At 40.9% G+C, this 14,310-nt stretch overlaps 1 long non-coding RNA gene across 1 annotated transcript; it reads right to left on the reverse strand.

Annotated features, from left to right (window-relative positions):
* Positions 1–10,885: 10,885 nt before the first annotated feature.
* On the reverse strand, positions 10,886–11,562 carry LOC148125758 (uncharacterized). The gene is made up of 2 exons (XR_015743682.1): positions 11,479–11,562; positions 10,886–10,967 (listed from the first exon to the last, which is right to left on the reverse strand). It is a non-coding gene; the product is annotated as an uncharacterized LOC148125758 (long non-coding RNA).
* Positions 11,563–14,310: the final 2,748 nt, after the last annotated feature.

The raw sequence follows: 14,310 nt of genomic DNA on the forward strand, positions 1-14,310 counted from the left end.
CTCTTACCGGATATCATTGGCAGTACAGATGAAAAAATTACTTGTGCACCTAACTCCTAACTGCACCTAACTTGCCTAACTGCTCATAATCACTCAATATTGTTTTCGGGATGAATATAGTCCTACTGTCACACATGCTTCTTGGCCATGGTCATAGTTAAGTTTTTTTTAAAAATGCAAACTTTGTTTGGGCCTAAAATATAATTGTATAATTGCATCTTACAAAGTTCAGTGGGTTGAAATATAGCAAAATGTCTGTATTTCATGTCTATGTTTTTTTTTGTCATTCCTGAGTATACTAAGAATGAAATCTGCCTCTTTGTCCCCCAGAAGCAAAGAATATAAAGGCAATGCAGTGGAACTGAGAACCTTTCTTCTACAACCAAATAGGACTACAGTATCTTGTATCCATCAGATTCCGTGTTGCTCTTTCTTTCTACAGTGTAGCCAAATTCTATATGTCCAACATGTGCCCCACACACATTCTTAAACAATAATAAAAGAGAGATGGCTATATCTTTATATGGAAATGTATCCAAAGAAAAGGCAAACAAAAGTATCCTTCTGTGCATTAAGAGAGATAATACACTGTAGATATTAAAACTCCAGTTAAAATCTGTTTAAATGCCACATTTTTGAAATGTAAATAAATCAGACCAAGTTAAATAACTTCAGAATTCCTTCCACCTTCAATATATGCTGTACAGTTTGATTAAAAAACAAACTGAATTTTTTTAGGAGAGAAAAATAATCAAGCCCATATAAAATTCACATAGTGAAGACAGTTATCAACAAGTGGAAAAAATAGTCAACAGTGACATTATGAAGAACTGGATTCCCTCCAAAATTGATGAAAACACAACAAGAAAACTGGTCTAAAAGGTCTATTAAAGGTGCTGCAGGATTTCTAGCAAATACTGGTTGAGTACTACATATAACAACAATCTCTTGTATTCTTCATATGACTGGGTAGAGCAATAGTGGCTAATCTTTTTTGGCTCCCATGCCGATAATTGCATGCACACTCGCTTGCAACGCAGGGGTAGGGCCTTTTCAGATAGAAAACATCAATGCCTGGCTATTTTTTGCAAAAACCTACATTAAAAAGTATGTGGGAAAATGTGTTACAGTTCAACCAAAGTTGAACAATTCATATAATCCTCCCAAATCTATCTAGAAACATTTTATATATATAATAATAAAAAAAGAAAAGAAATACATCTTTATATATTCATTGTTTTCTAAAATTCTACATATTTTAATATTATATTTTATTATCTAACCATTGATAGAAAAGATCCCAAATTTTGTAAAATTGTTTATCTTCTTGTTCTCTAATTTCAAATGTCAATCTACTCATTTCAGCACATTCCAATATTTTCTTAGTGGTTTCCTCCTACGATGGTATTTTCTCATTTTTCCAATTTTTAGCAAATACAATCCTAGCCACTGTTAATACATTTACAATCAAATATTTTAAATCTTTATGTATCAGATAGAATTCCCAATAAAAATATCTCTGGTTTCAAATCTATATGATTTTTTGTCATTTTTTCTAACCACGTGTGGATTTTAGTCCAGTATTTTCTCGCATCCGCACAAGTCCACCACATAGGTATCTGATGACATTTCCAACATTTTTCAGATTTATTCTTGAACATTCTTGCTATTCTTGTCGGGGGGAAATGCCACCTGTAAAACATCTTATACAAATTTTCTTTAAATGCTGTTGACATTGTCATTTTATAATTTTGAGACCACAATTTTTGCCATTTCTCTAAATCAATCCCATATCCAAAATTCTTCCCCCAAGCAATCATAGTTTCTTTAACTTGTTCTTCTTCTAGTTTAATTTCTAATAGATATCCATACAGTTTTTTAATCACCTTTTCATCAGTACCTGTCAAAATCTTATCTAAGTCAGTCAATTTATAATAAAAACCTTCTGTTTTAAAATCCTTATCATACCTTGAGTGTATTTGCGCATATGAAAACCAATTCATCTTTGTACCTTGTTCCTCTAGTTTTTGCATAGATTTAAGTTCACCCTTTTCATTCAATATTTCCCCATATCTGTTTGTTCCTTCTTGTATATTATAGGATAAGAAAATGCTTCAATAGTCGATAACCGGACTGGAATTTTCAAATAGCATTGTCTTTTAATCTTCTCCCAATTTAACCACAAAGACATATATGATGTCTTCTAAAATAGCCCTGTGTTTTGGTTCCCTTATACCATAAAAAAGCATGCCACCCCAACAACAAATCATGTCCTTCTAATGTCAACAATCTAGTATTTCTTAATGTTATCTATTCCTTAGCCCACATCAAGTTTGTAGCTTGATAGTACAACTTCCAATTAGGCAAACCAAATCCTCCTCTAATTCTAGCATCTTGCAAAAGTTTTAACTTTATTCTCGGTTTCTTACCTTGCCATATATATTTCAACACAATTTTATTTAAATCTTCAAAGTAGTCCTTTCCAAGCATAATTGGTATTGTTTGAAACAAGTATAAAATTCTGGGTAAGATATTCATCTTGATTGTTGAAGTTCTCCCTATTAATGACAATTGTAGATTTTCCCATTTCGTCAAGTCTAACAAGTCTGTTTAAGTTTAATGTAATAGTTCTCTTTTAATGTACTACATCTTGCTGTCAAATGTATCCCCAAATACTTAACCTTGTTCGTGACTTGAATTTTCAATAGGTCTGCCAATTCTTCTTTTTGTCTTAATAGCAAAAAGCATATTCTTCGTCAAAATCTTTGTTTTATCTTTATTTATTTTCAAACCAGCCACCTTACCATATGTCTATATCTTTTCCAATAGCTTCGGAGCTGTTTCTAAAGGAACTTCCAAAATAAAGGCTAAGTCATCCGCAAAGGCTTGCAATTTGAATTCTTCCTTTTTAATTTTCATTCCTTTTATACTTTTATCTTCTCTAATATTTCTATTTAACACTTCCAAAGTTAATACAAATAGCAAGGGTGATAGTGGGCATCCTTGTCTTGTACCTTTTCTTATATTGATGGAATCTGTCAATTCTCCCTCTATCATTACCTTTGCCGTTTGCTTATGGTATATGGCTTCTATTGCTTGAATGAATTTTCTGGCTAAACCCATCTGTTCCAATAATAATAGCATGAATCTCCAATTCACATTATCAAATGCCTTTTGTCCATCAAAAAATATCAAAGCCATTTGCTTTTCGGGGTGTGCCTCATAATATTCCAAAGTGTCCAAAATTACTCTCATATTATCTTTGATTTGTCTCTTTGGCAGAAATCCATTTTGATCAGGATGAATAAAGTTATTTAAGTATTTTTTAAGTCTTTCTGCCAATATTGAAGCGAAAATTTTATAATCTGCATTTAGTAAAGAAATAGGTCTATAATTCTTAATTTGCAATGGATCAGCCTCTTCTTTTGGAATGAATGTAATATAGGCTTCTGACCATGTTTTAGGTATCTTCTTTGACATAACTTCATTCATGACTTCTAGCAATGGAAGGCTCAGCGATTCTTGTAATGTTTTATAAAATTCTGCCAGAAGTCCATCTGGGCCTGGTGCCTTTCCATTATTTTTTTTCTTAAGTGCTTCAATTAATTCCATCATTGTTATATTGCTTTCTAACATTTTTTCAGTCTCTAGGTATCTTAGGTAGATTAGCATTCTGTAAATACTGTTTGACTCTTTCCTCATCAATATTCTCTTGCTTATATAGTTGCCCATAGAAGTCTCGAATAATTTCCTTTTTCTCTTTATTGCCGTAGCAAACTTGACCTTGATCATCTATTAACTGCAATATTTTCCTTGATTCTTTCTCCTTTCTCAATTTGTATGCTAACCATCTACCTGGTTTGTTTGCATCTTCAAAGTAGTTCTGTTTAGCACTTCTAATTTTCTGTGCTAATTCTTCTTTCTCTATTTGACCCATTTTGTGTTTAATTATGTCCAATTTTAGTTTAATGTCTTTTTTCTGTGGCGTTTTCTGTAGCTCTTTTTCAAGTCTTTTATGCTCTTTAGTGGCTTGCCTTTTCCTGCTGTTCCTTTTCCTTGTATAGTCAAGCCTCTAGCCTATGCCTTAATTGTGTCCCATACATTCTGAATTGAAGTATCTTTTTTATTTTCTCCAAAGAAAAAGGCCAATTCTTTCCCCATCTGCTGTGTGAAGTCCTTTTCCTTTAAAATTCCTTTAACGTCCATCTCGATCTTCTTTTTTGTCCTTTCCATTTAATTGTCTCTGGATTGTGATCTGCCCAAGTACTTGTTTCAATATTTGTTTCAGAACTAGATACTAGTTCTGTTGAAATCCAAATCATATCTATTCTGGACCATGATAAATGTCTATTTGAGTAAAAAGTGTATTGTTTGGTTTTAGCATTTCTTCTTTCTCTCCATATATCTTTTAAGTTTATTTCATCTGTCATTTTAAAAAAGGATTTAGGGAGAGTCTGTCTATTTTGCTTTGTTGTTGTTGTATAATCCAGTTTGTTGTCTACAATTCCATTGAAGTCTCCCATCATATAAAACCACTCCTCTTTTCTTACATTGAGTCAAAGAAGTAAATATTTTCCCTAATTTTGGCTGGACCAACAATTGTTCATATTGTTTTTTAATGTATACTTCTTGTAGACAAATTATATCAAATTTTAATTTCTCTAATTTATGAAAAATTTTCCTTCTTTTAGCAGCCGAATTAAGTCCATTTATATTCATTGTAATCAGTTTTTTCTCTTCCATGATTATGTTTTATAGTTAGGTTTGGAAGCTCTCGTAGATCCTGGTTCACATTGTTCTTTAGTTTCCACTGCGCCTTCTTCTTTTTCAGTCTCCATTTGGTCCTCTTGGAATTCAATTAATGAGACCTCTTTTTCTGCCTCTTCCTCTCTCCTTCCAAAAAATTCTGCATAGAAATAATTCTGCTTTCTCAATTAAATCAATTCTGTGTCTCTGTTCTTGCCATGTAAACATTAATCCTTCTGGAATTAGCCATCTATAATTCACCTCTTTTTTTAGTAACATTTTAGTTAAGAATCGGTATTCTCTTCTTATCTCTCTCACATTTCTGGGTATTTGTTCTAAGACCACAATCTCCTTGCCCTTCTATTTCAGAGTTTTCTTTCTTACCACTTGCAATTGGCTTTTTTTGTAAATCTGAACTTCTCTTGGTAGGTTATTTCTCATCGCATATCTTGTAAAAACTCGATATACTTCATCTACTCCATCCATCATCTTCTCTTTTGTTATTTCCAAAGCTTCAGCCAATATTTCTATCATTATCTCAGCTAGATTTTGTCCTTTTTCTTCCTCTATGTTTTGAAATCTGAGATAAAATTCTGATCTGTCCATCTCCCATTTCAGCATCCCACTTTTATCTTGTTTAACCACTGTTAATCTGGTATCAATATCTCCAATCTTTTTGTCTCTTTGTTTATCTTCTTCAATTTTTTGGAATCTCTCATCATACTTCACCATCATTTGTTGAATATTCTCCACTTTTTCATCAGTTTTCTCTATTCTCTTTTCAATAGTGTCTGATTTTGTTTTACGTTCTTGGATTCCTTGCATAATCATCTGTAAGGTCACTTTTTCTTGTTCTTTGTCTTGCTTTAACATTGTCTGGATTGAACGTTGTCCTCCAGGTGGGGAGGCGGAAGTAGAAGTTGAGGAGCCAGAAGCTATACATTTCCTGCTCATTTTAAACAATTGAAAATCTTCAGGTTCTTCTGAACCTTATTCCAATTATGAAGTAGCCAATTATAATCCAAGATGAAAAATAAAAATGGTAGAAGGAAAAAAGCCCAATAGTAATTTTAAAAAAAGGAGAGAAAATTTCTCTGAGCCTTAATCCAATCAATAGTTAAGTGAAAAGGAAGGGAAGAAACAAAAAAGTTTTTAAGAGAAAGAAAAAGAAAAAAATTCTTCAGGTTCTTCACCACCTTAATCCAATTAAAAGGTCTCAAAAATAAAAAAATAAAAACATAAAAATAAACTAAAAGTATGGATGGAAAAAGCAAAAAATCCCAGAGGAGAAGGGCGGGGAAGAAATTTTTTTTGAGGCTTTCCATTTAAAATAAAAAGCAAAAATGGAAATTTTACAAAAATAAAGGTGTTTTTTTTAAAAAAGAGTACAGTAAAGCTGGTAAGGAGGGGTAGCACAACTTAAACAAATAAAAAGAACACACCGCACTTTATTTAATCATCCAAGGCTCTTATTATAACTCTCTTCTTCACAGACTTCAAAACCAAGCTTCAATTGTTGATAGAAATCCAGAAGAACACCTGCAATAACACTCTCTCGTGCTCTTCCCTCTATCTTATCACATTGCAATGTCTTTGAAAGAGTCTCTGATCTTGCTTTCTTAGCTTTCTCAGCTTCGTCTAAAATATTTTCAAGCCTTTCAAGTGTTACAAAGTTTCTTTATTCTCACTTTCCCCCTCCTTTCCCAGGCAAAACGTAATAGAAGTTAAAAAAAAGAAAAAGCATATATATAAAAAAGAAAAGTAACTAAAGGGAGCCTCTAACCTAAAATGTTGCAAAGTCAAAAAGGAGAAGAAAAAATAGATGTAAATAAGAAAGAACCACTCCATTAAGAAGAAGAAAAAATAAAATAAAATAAAAAGATAGATATACAAATATTACAAGATACTGTGGGATTGAAGAGGAGGGATAGAACAGCTAAAAGAAAGTAAAAAAAGAAGCACACTGCATCTTATTTAGTTATCCAAGGCTCTTATTATGGCTTCTCCACAAATTCCAAAGCCAAACTTCAAATACTCAATTGATAATAGAAGTCCCAAAGAACACCTGTAAAAACATTCTCCAGTGTTCTTTCCTCTATCTCAGGGGTGGGCAATTAATTTCTGTCGGGGGCCACATGGAAAATCAGATCTGCGTTCGAGGGCCGAACCAATTTTATAAAAGGCCATTATAAAGGGCCCCGTTATAAAATGCAGCAAGTTATATATAAGAATCATTTACCTGTTCAGTGGGAGAAATCCAGTCTGTCTTGGGCTTGAACAAGTGCACTGAAATCTGGCGGAATATCTGAGGTGGCTATGCGAAGGACAGCTGAGAGGTGGTCATCAGTGATAGAGGATCTGTGTCTGGATTTGTTGAACTTCATCACTGAGAATGTCTGTTCACATATGTAGGTAGATCCAAAGAGGACTAGAATTTTCAGAGCATGTCTCATGTTTGGAAAGTTCTCCTCTTTGAGTGATGAGTAAAACTCAAGCAGTGGGACAGACCTAAAGTGCGCTGCCAGAAGTGTGTCAGACTGCAAGTCAATGAGTTCCATCTGAACATCACTGGGTGCATTATCCACATTGCAGCTGAAGGGAGAAGAAACCATGTCCATTTCACATGGACATGTGTTTTGAAGTCTTGAAATCGCCTTGAAAATTCAGCATGCAGTGCTTCTAACATGAATGAGTACCTGTGGAGGTGATCAGCTGATGGTGTGGCTTCCTTCAGTGTTGGCATGTGAGTAAGAATATTGTTCCCCGTTTGGCTTGAGAAAAGCTGCAACTTTCTCATGAAAGCCTTCACTGCGCTGTACATTTCATGCACAAAAAGGCCCTTGCACTGCAGTTTGACATTCAGGTCATTCATCAAAGAAGTCACGTCTACAGCAAAACTAAGGTCTGCCAGCCAGTCTGCATCTGAAAGCTGAGGGATGTCATTTCCCTTGTTCTCACAGAACTGCCAGATCTCCTCTCTCAGATCCCAGAAAACTTTCAGGACTTTTCCCAGGCTCAGCCACCTGACATTTGTGTGGTAGCTGATGTCACGATGTTCAGACTCATTTTCTTCCAATAATGCAACTAACTGTGATTCAGTGCTCTTGCTCTGATGAAGTTAACGGTTTTAGTTACAACATCAACAACATGGTTCATTTTTAATACTGACCTACACAACACAACCTGTATAATACAATGCAAAAATGTCAATTTCTGCTCAGGGTTTATTTTGGTAACTTTATCCTGCATTCTCTTCAAAAGTCCAACATTTCTCCCCGTCAGATTTGGACAACCATCTGTTGTCACACCTACAAGTTTGTCCCATTTCAGTCCCAACTTGTCTAAACATGAATTTACTTCCGTTAGGAAATCACTCCCTGTTGTTGTCCCTTTCATTGACTGCATGGCTGTCAGTTCCTCTGTTATTTTGAAGTCTGCAGTGATCCCACATAAGAAGATGAGTAGCTGGGCAGTGTCTCGTACATCGCAGCTCTCATCCAGAGCCAGGGTAAAAAAGGAAAATGTCACCGCTCTGTTCTTCAGCTGCAACTCCAGATTTCCTGCAATGTCCTCAACTCTTCTTGTCACAGTACACCGGGACAGAGGGATGTTCTCAAATGCACCCTTTTTCTCTGGACATATTAGCTCAGCAGAGTCCACCAAACACTCTTTAATAAACTCTCCGTCAGAAAACGGTTTACTTCATTTAGCTATTTTATGAGATATGACATAACTTGCTTTGGAAGCTGATGTGCTAAGTTTTGTAAAATGTGTTCGTTGAGTTTGCAGCTTGGATAGCAAAATATCCGACTCCTTTGCTCGCTCTTGGTCAGACAAGTTCCTATATTTATCCTCACGTTTGGTCACATAGTGGCGATTCAGATTATAATCTTTAAACACAGCAACAACTGTACCACAAACTAAGCAAACGGCTTTGCCTTTGACTTCCGTTAATAAATATTTAGCAGTCCATGTCTTGTTGAAAACACGGCATTCAGAATCAACTTTCCTTTTTTTAATGTGAGCCGACATTTTTGGGGGAGCTTAGTGGGTGAAACCCCTCCTAAAGAATATTAACCCGCACAGATCCAATCCCAGGTTCCCAGGTAACCTTCGTGCAAGGGGCACCACTTGGGGAACCAGAGAGAACGAGCCAGTGAGGAGAAGGAGGAGAGGCAGGCGCGAAGCGAGGCAAGCCGGAAAGAGGCGCTTCGTGGCCTACTAATACTGAATCTAAAACTTGATCGAATTCCTCACTTTCTGCTGAGCCCACATAAATGATTTTCCATTCCAAATCTACATTGGAGAAAAAAGACTTCTTTAAATAAAACGTTCAAAATTTTGGTCTTCCAAACCACCATCTCTTTGAACTTGAAAACAAAAAACCCTAATACTTAGCTTCGATCAAATCAAGCTCTTAAAAACCAAATGCTGAAGTCAGTGGCACTTACTGAAAATTAGTTGGGTGGGGAGGGTAATTAAAGTTTCAATTTTGAATTACAGCAAGCAATTCAGGAGGAACACCCACTCGAGGGGGAATAGAGAAGACAAAGAGCTCTTTGCCCGCCAATCAAGTCTCAGTTTGCAAGGCTTGAACTGACACGGTGATATTATTTCGCTACCGAGGTTAGCGAAAACTGGAATTGCTCCCGAGCTGGCAAGGTCCGATCACCGAAGCGCTCTTCCAAAAGAGCAGCTTCCGGAAGCAAAGTAACACTGCGGCTGCTCCACTTTCCACTCTTTCCAATTGCGAGTCCCAGAAGAGAACTAACAGCAAACCGCGCTCAGGGGCATCCAAGCCCACCTAAAGCTAGGCCGCTGCTGGTGGAGCTTTGCCCTGCCTTGGTGCCCCGTTTCCCAGCTCGGCGGTCCTGCTCGGGCGGCACTTTAAAAGCCTGCTCCCAGCACCCGAGCAACTTGCGGCTTCCATTTTCCTCGCGGGCGCTCACGCTTGGCCCCAAGCTGTGCGGCGGAGGGGAAGCCCGGAGCGCCGCCGGGTTGCCACCTCCAAGCAGCCCGCCCGCCCGCCGGGCGGAACCCTTCCCGCTCCTCGGCGGGAAGACGCTTTTGCCTGCAAACTTTGCCTGTGCAAAGTTTAAGCCTGGAAGCCTCGGAAACCCGAGCAACTTCCCAGCAACTTGCAGCTTCCATTTTCCTCGTGGGTGCTCGCGCCTGGCGCCGAGCCGTGCGGTGGAGGGGAAGCCCGGAGCACCGCCGGGTCGCCTCCTCCAAGCAGCCCGCCCGCCTGCCAGGTGGAACCCTTCCTGTGGCAGTCAAAAGGGAGTCAAAAGGGAGCAAATGTTAAATCGCAATAGAAGTCCAGTAATAAGAAGAAAAAAAAACCCAACCCAAGACGTTTCCATTTAAAAACCGCCACTTATTCCATTCTTTCAAAACTTTTACAGATTTTTCCTTTTCCTTAGGGCGTCCCTTTAAGGGGTGGGCAATTAATTTCTGTCAGGGGCCACATGGAAAATCAGATCTGCATTCGAGGGCCGAACCAATTTTACAAAAGGCCATTATAAAGGGCCCATTATAAAATGCAGCAAATTATATATAAGAATATATATATATAATATAATATAATATATACCCTTTATATTTATAATATATATATTATATAAAGAGAAAAATAACACCGCGGCTGCTCCTGCTACTACATTCCACGCTTTCCAATTGCGAGTCCCAGGAGACAACAAACAGCAAACCGCGCTCAGGGGCATCCAAGCCCACCTAAAGCTAGGCTGCTGCTGGTGGAGCCTTGCCCTGCCTTGGTGCCCCGTTTCCCGGCTCAGCGGTCCTGCTCGGGCGGCACTTTAAAAGCCCTCCTCCTCACGTACGCGTCCGATGCGCCGCTCACCACGACGGCGGCTCCCAGCACCCGACCAACTTCCCAGCAACTTGCGGCTTGCTTTTTCCTCTTGGGCGCTCGCACCTGGCCCCGAGCCGCGCGGCAGAGGGGAAGTCCGGAGCGCTGCCGGGTCGCCTCCTCCAAGCAGCCCGCCCGCCCGCCGGGCAGAACCCTTCCCGCTCCTCAGCAGGAAGACGCTCCCACCTGCAAACTTTGCCTGTGCAAAGTTTAAGCCTGGAAGCCCCGGAAACCCGAGCAACTTCCCGGCAACTTTCAGCTTCCTTTCAACTCGCAGGTGCTCGCGCCTGACCCCGAGCCGCGCGGCGGAGGGGAAACCCAGAGCGCCACCGGGTCGCCTCCTCCAAGCAGCCTGCCCACCCGCCGGGCTTCCCCTCTGCCACGCAGTTTGGAGCCAGCACTCTGGGCTTCCCCTCCTCCGTGCGGCTCGGGGCCAGGTGCGAGCTCCTGCGAGTTGAAAGGAAGCCGGGGCTTCCAGGCTTAAACTTTGCACAGGCAAAGTTTACAGGCGGAAGCGTCTTCCTGCCGAGGAGCGGGAAGGGTTCTGCCCGGAGGGCGGGCGGGCTGCTTGGAGGAGGGGACCCGACGGCACTCCGGGCTTCCCCTCCGCCACACAGCTTGGGGCCAGGCGCGAGCGCCCGCGAGGAAAAAGGATGCCGCAAGTTGCTGGGAAGATGGTTGGGTGCTGGGAGCCGCCGTCGTGGTGAGCAGCTCATTGGGCAGATATGCGAGGAGGAGGGCTTTTAAAGTGCCGCCCGAGCAGGACCGCCGAGCCGGGAAATGGGGCAGCAAGGCAGGGCAAGGCTCCACCAGCAGCGGCCTAGCTTTAGGTGGCTCCGAGCAGCCCGCTCCAAGCAGCCCACCCGCGCGCCAGGCGGAACCCTTCCCGCTCCTCGGCGGGAAGACGCTCCCTCCTGCAAACTTTGCCTGTGCAAAGTTTAAGCCTGTTAGCCCCGGAAACCCGAGCAACTTCTCGGCAACTTTCGGCTTCCTTTCAACTCGCAGGTGCTCGCACCTGGCCCCGAGCCGCATGGCAGAGGGGAAGCTCAGAGTGCTGCCAGGTTGCCTCCTCCAACTAGCCCGCTTGCCCGCTGGGCGGAACCCTTCCCGCTCCTCGGCGGGAAGACGCTCCCGCCTGCAAACTTTGCCTTTGTAAAGTTTAAGCCTGGAAGCCCCGGAAAAAAAAGGGGGATCGGCCCCCTTCGAGAGGTCGCACTCGAAGGTGACTTCGAACTCCCAGCCGAGGCCTTTGCAAAGTTCTTCTTTTCTTTCCTACCCCGAGAGCACTCCGCACTGTTTTGCAGCTTTTGCAGGGCCATACGCCATGCCCAGTGATTTTTTTTCAGGGGCGGGCTGGATTGGACAGATCAACGGGCCAGATGCGGCCCACGGGCCATAGTTTGCCCACCCCTGTCTTAATGATTTAAAAAAAGTAATGATTTAAAAAAAAGTTCTCACCAAACCACACACTTTCTCTTCCGATCGGAGCTGTCCCAACTTCAGCAGCTTTGATGGCTGCCTCTCTGCCGCCGGCAAGAAGGGCTTCTCCTGGATCAACCAGGGACTTTGCAGTGTCCCTGGGATTAGCAGGATACGCTCTTCACTTTCACCATCTCTTCAGGACGGTTTAGGTCCGTTGGGACCGTCCAGAGGCAAAGATATCGGCTGCCTTCTCAGATCTCCGAGATTGCATGCAGTATCGTCGCGACGTCAGCTCCGCCCCCCCAAACCTTCATAACTCTTATAAAATGCTGAAGATGAAGAGGAATTTCATCTTTCAACATGACAATATGACTCAGCATATCTTCAAATCAACAAAAGAATAGCTTCATCAGAAGAATATCAATATTTTGGAATGGCTCAGCCAGAGCCCGGACCCAAATCCAATTGAAAATCTGCAGAGTAACCACTGGAAGAGGGCAATCTGAATTCTTCTGCAAGAAGAATTCTTCACAATTGGAATTCTTCTGCAATTCTTCACAATCTGAATTCTTCACAATCTGAATTCTTCTGCAAAGAAGATTCCCAAGGCAAGGCAAAGATTCCCAAGGCAAGATATGCCATGCTGAAAGACTGAACCTATCCCAAAGACTGAACTCTATGTATATTGTGCTTCAGCAAAGTATTAGTTTAAGAGTGCAGATTTATGCAACCACATTATTCTAAATCTTTTATATTTTTCCCCAAACATATTTGGTTTTCAATCAAATTCTGCAGGTGGAAAAAAATCTGAAATGATTTATCTTGGTCTGTTTTTTTTTAAATCTCAGAAACCTGGTGTATTTTTATATCCATTTTGTCTTCTATCCATTTTGTCTTCTACTGTGACAGTAATTTTATATAAATGTTCACAATGAACCCTCAAAATTTTGAGGAGACCCGTTCTAAGGATGGTTACCCAACCTATCCTTCCTTGTTAATTAGTTCATTAGTAAACTTATAACAGTTGTCATGGTGAGCATTTGCAGGCCAGATCCACCTTGCGAGGTGCTTAAATGTGGCCTGCAGGGCCGGACTAGAAATAGCAAAAGACTAGCCCTCATGCCTCTGGCAGCCAAAACAGGGCACATGTGCCCTCCCGCAACCCATTTTTGGCCTGAACAGCCTCCTGGCCAAAATGGGGCATGGAGGGGGCACATGAGGCCCCCTGTGTCCCATTTTGCCCGGCAGAGTGCTGCAGGAGGCAGCCCGTCCAGGGGCATGGGGGGGGCTTACTTTTTGGCCAGCAGAGTGCTGCAGAAGGCCGTCCATGCTGAAAACGGAGTGCAGGGGGCCTCACACGCCCCCCATGCCCCATTTTAGCCAGCAGATGGCATCCGTCCCATCTCCTCACCCCCTGGCTGGACCAATGCTATTCTGGCCCTCAAAGAAATCTAGTTTGATACCACTTCTCTACAGCTTTGCCTTATTAGTCGATCCTTCTTTTTAGGTATTCCTTAACTTACGGTCATTTAACAATGCTTCAAAGTTATGACAACCTCAGAAAAAGTTAGACGTCCTTAAAATCATGATTTTCATGCTATCCTTACAGGTTGCAATTTGGGCACTTGGTACCAGCTTGCATTTACAAGGGTGGCAGCATCTTGTAGGTGGAATAGAACAATTGGCAGTGGCCACAATGCCACTCCTATTTCACCCCAGCCCCTTCACCATAGGCATTCATCATCCGCTGGTGCTCCTTCTCCTTCCTTCCCACCCATTTGTGCCAAGGTGTCCACTTGCCAAAGTGTCCCACGTGGGCAATTTACTGTGGGATACCTGTTTCCAGCCAATTAGCCACACTTCCTGGCAAGTGAGAATAGATTTTGCCCAATAGGAATTTATAAATCTGAAAATATCTGATTGGGAACTTAAACTTGAAGAATATGCAGCAATGCGAATCCACGTGAGAGAAAAACCACTTGTTGAGGTAATCTTCATTTGCAGTCTTTACTACTAAGCACTAAAGAAGGTAAAAAACAAGAATTGGCCAGTCATCAGGAATAGTCATTCCTGATGACTACTGCAAAATGCAGTAGGGAAAATCCCAAAATTAGCAATTTTACACAATCTTCTAATTCTCTTAAAAGGCAAAAAAAGGATAAATTTATTTTATTTTATTTATTAAATTTATATGCCACTCATCTCTTTGATAGAGTGACTGAGTGCAATAGTTATTAGAAAGCATCAGGCAATTTTATCTTTAATCATGGTAA

The sequence above is a fragment of the Pseudonaja textilis genome, chromosome 4 (assembly GCF_049901715.1).
Source record: "Pseudonaja textilis isolate UNSWEBS1 chromosome 4, rPseTex1.2, whole genome shotgun sequence".
NCBI lineage: Eukaryota > Metazoa > Chordata > Lepidosauria > Squamata > Elapidae > Pseudonaja > Pseudonaja textilis.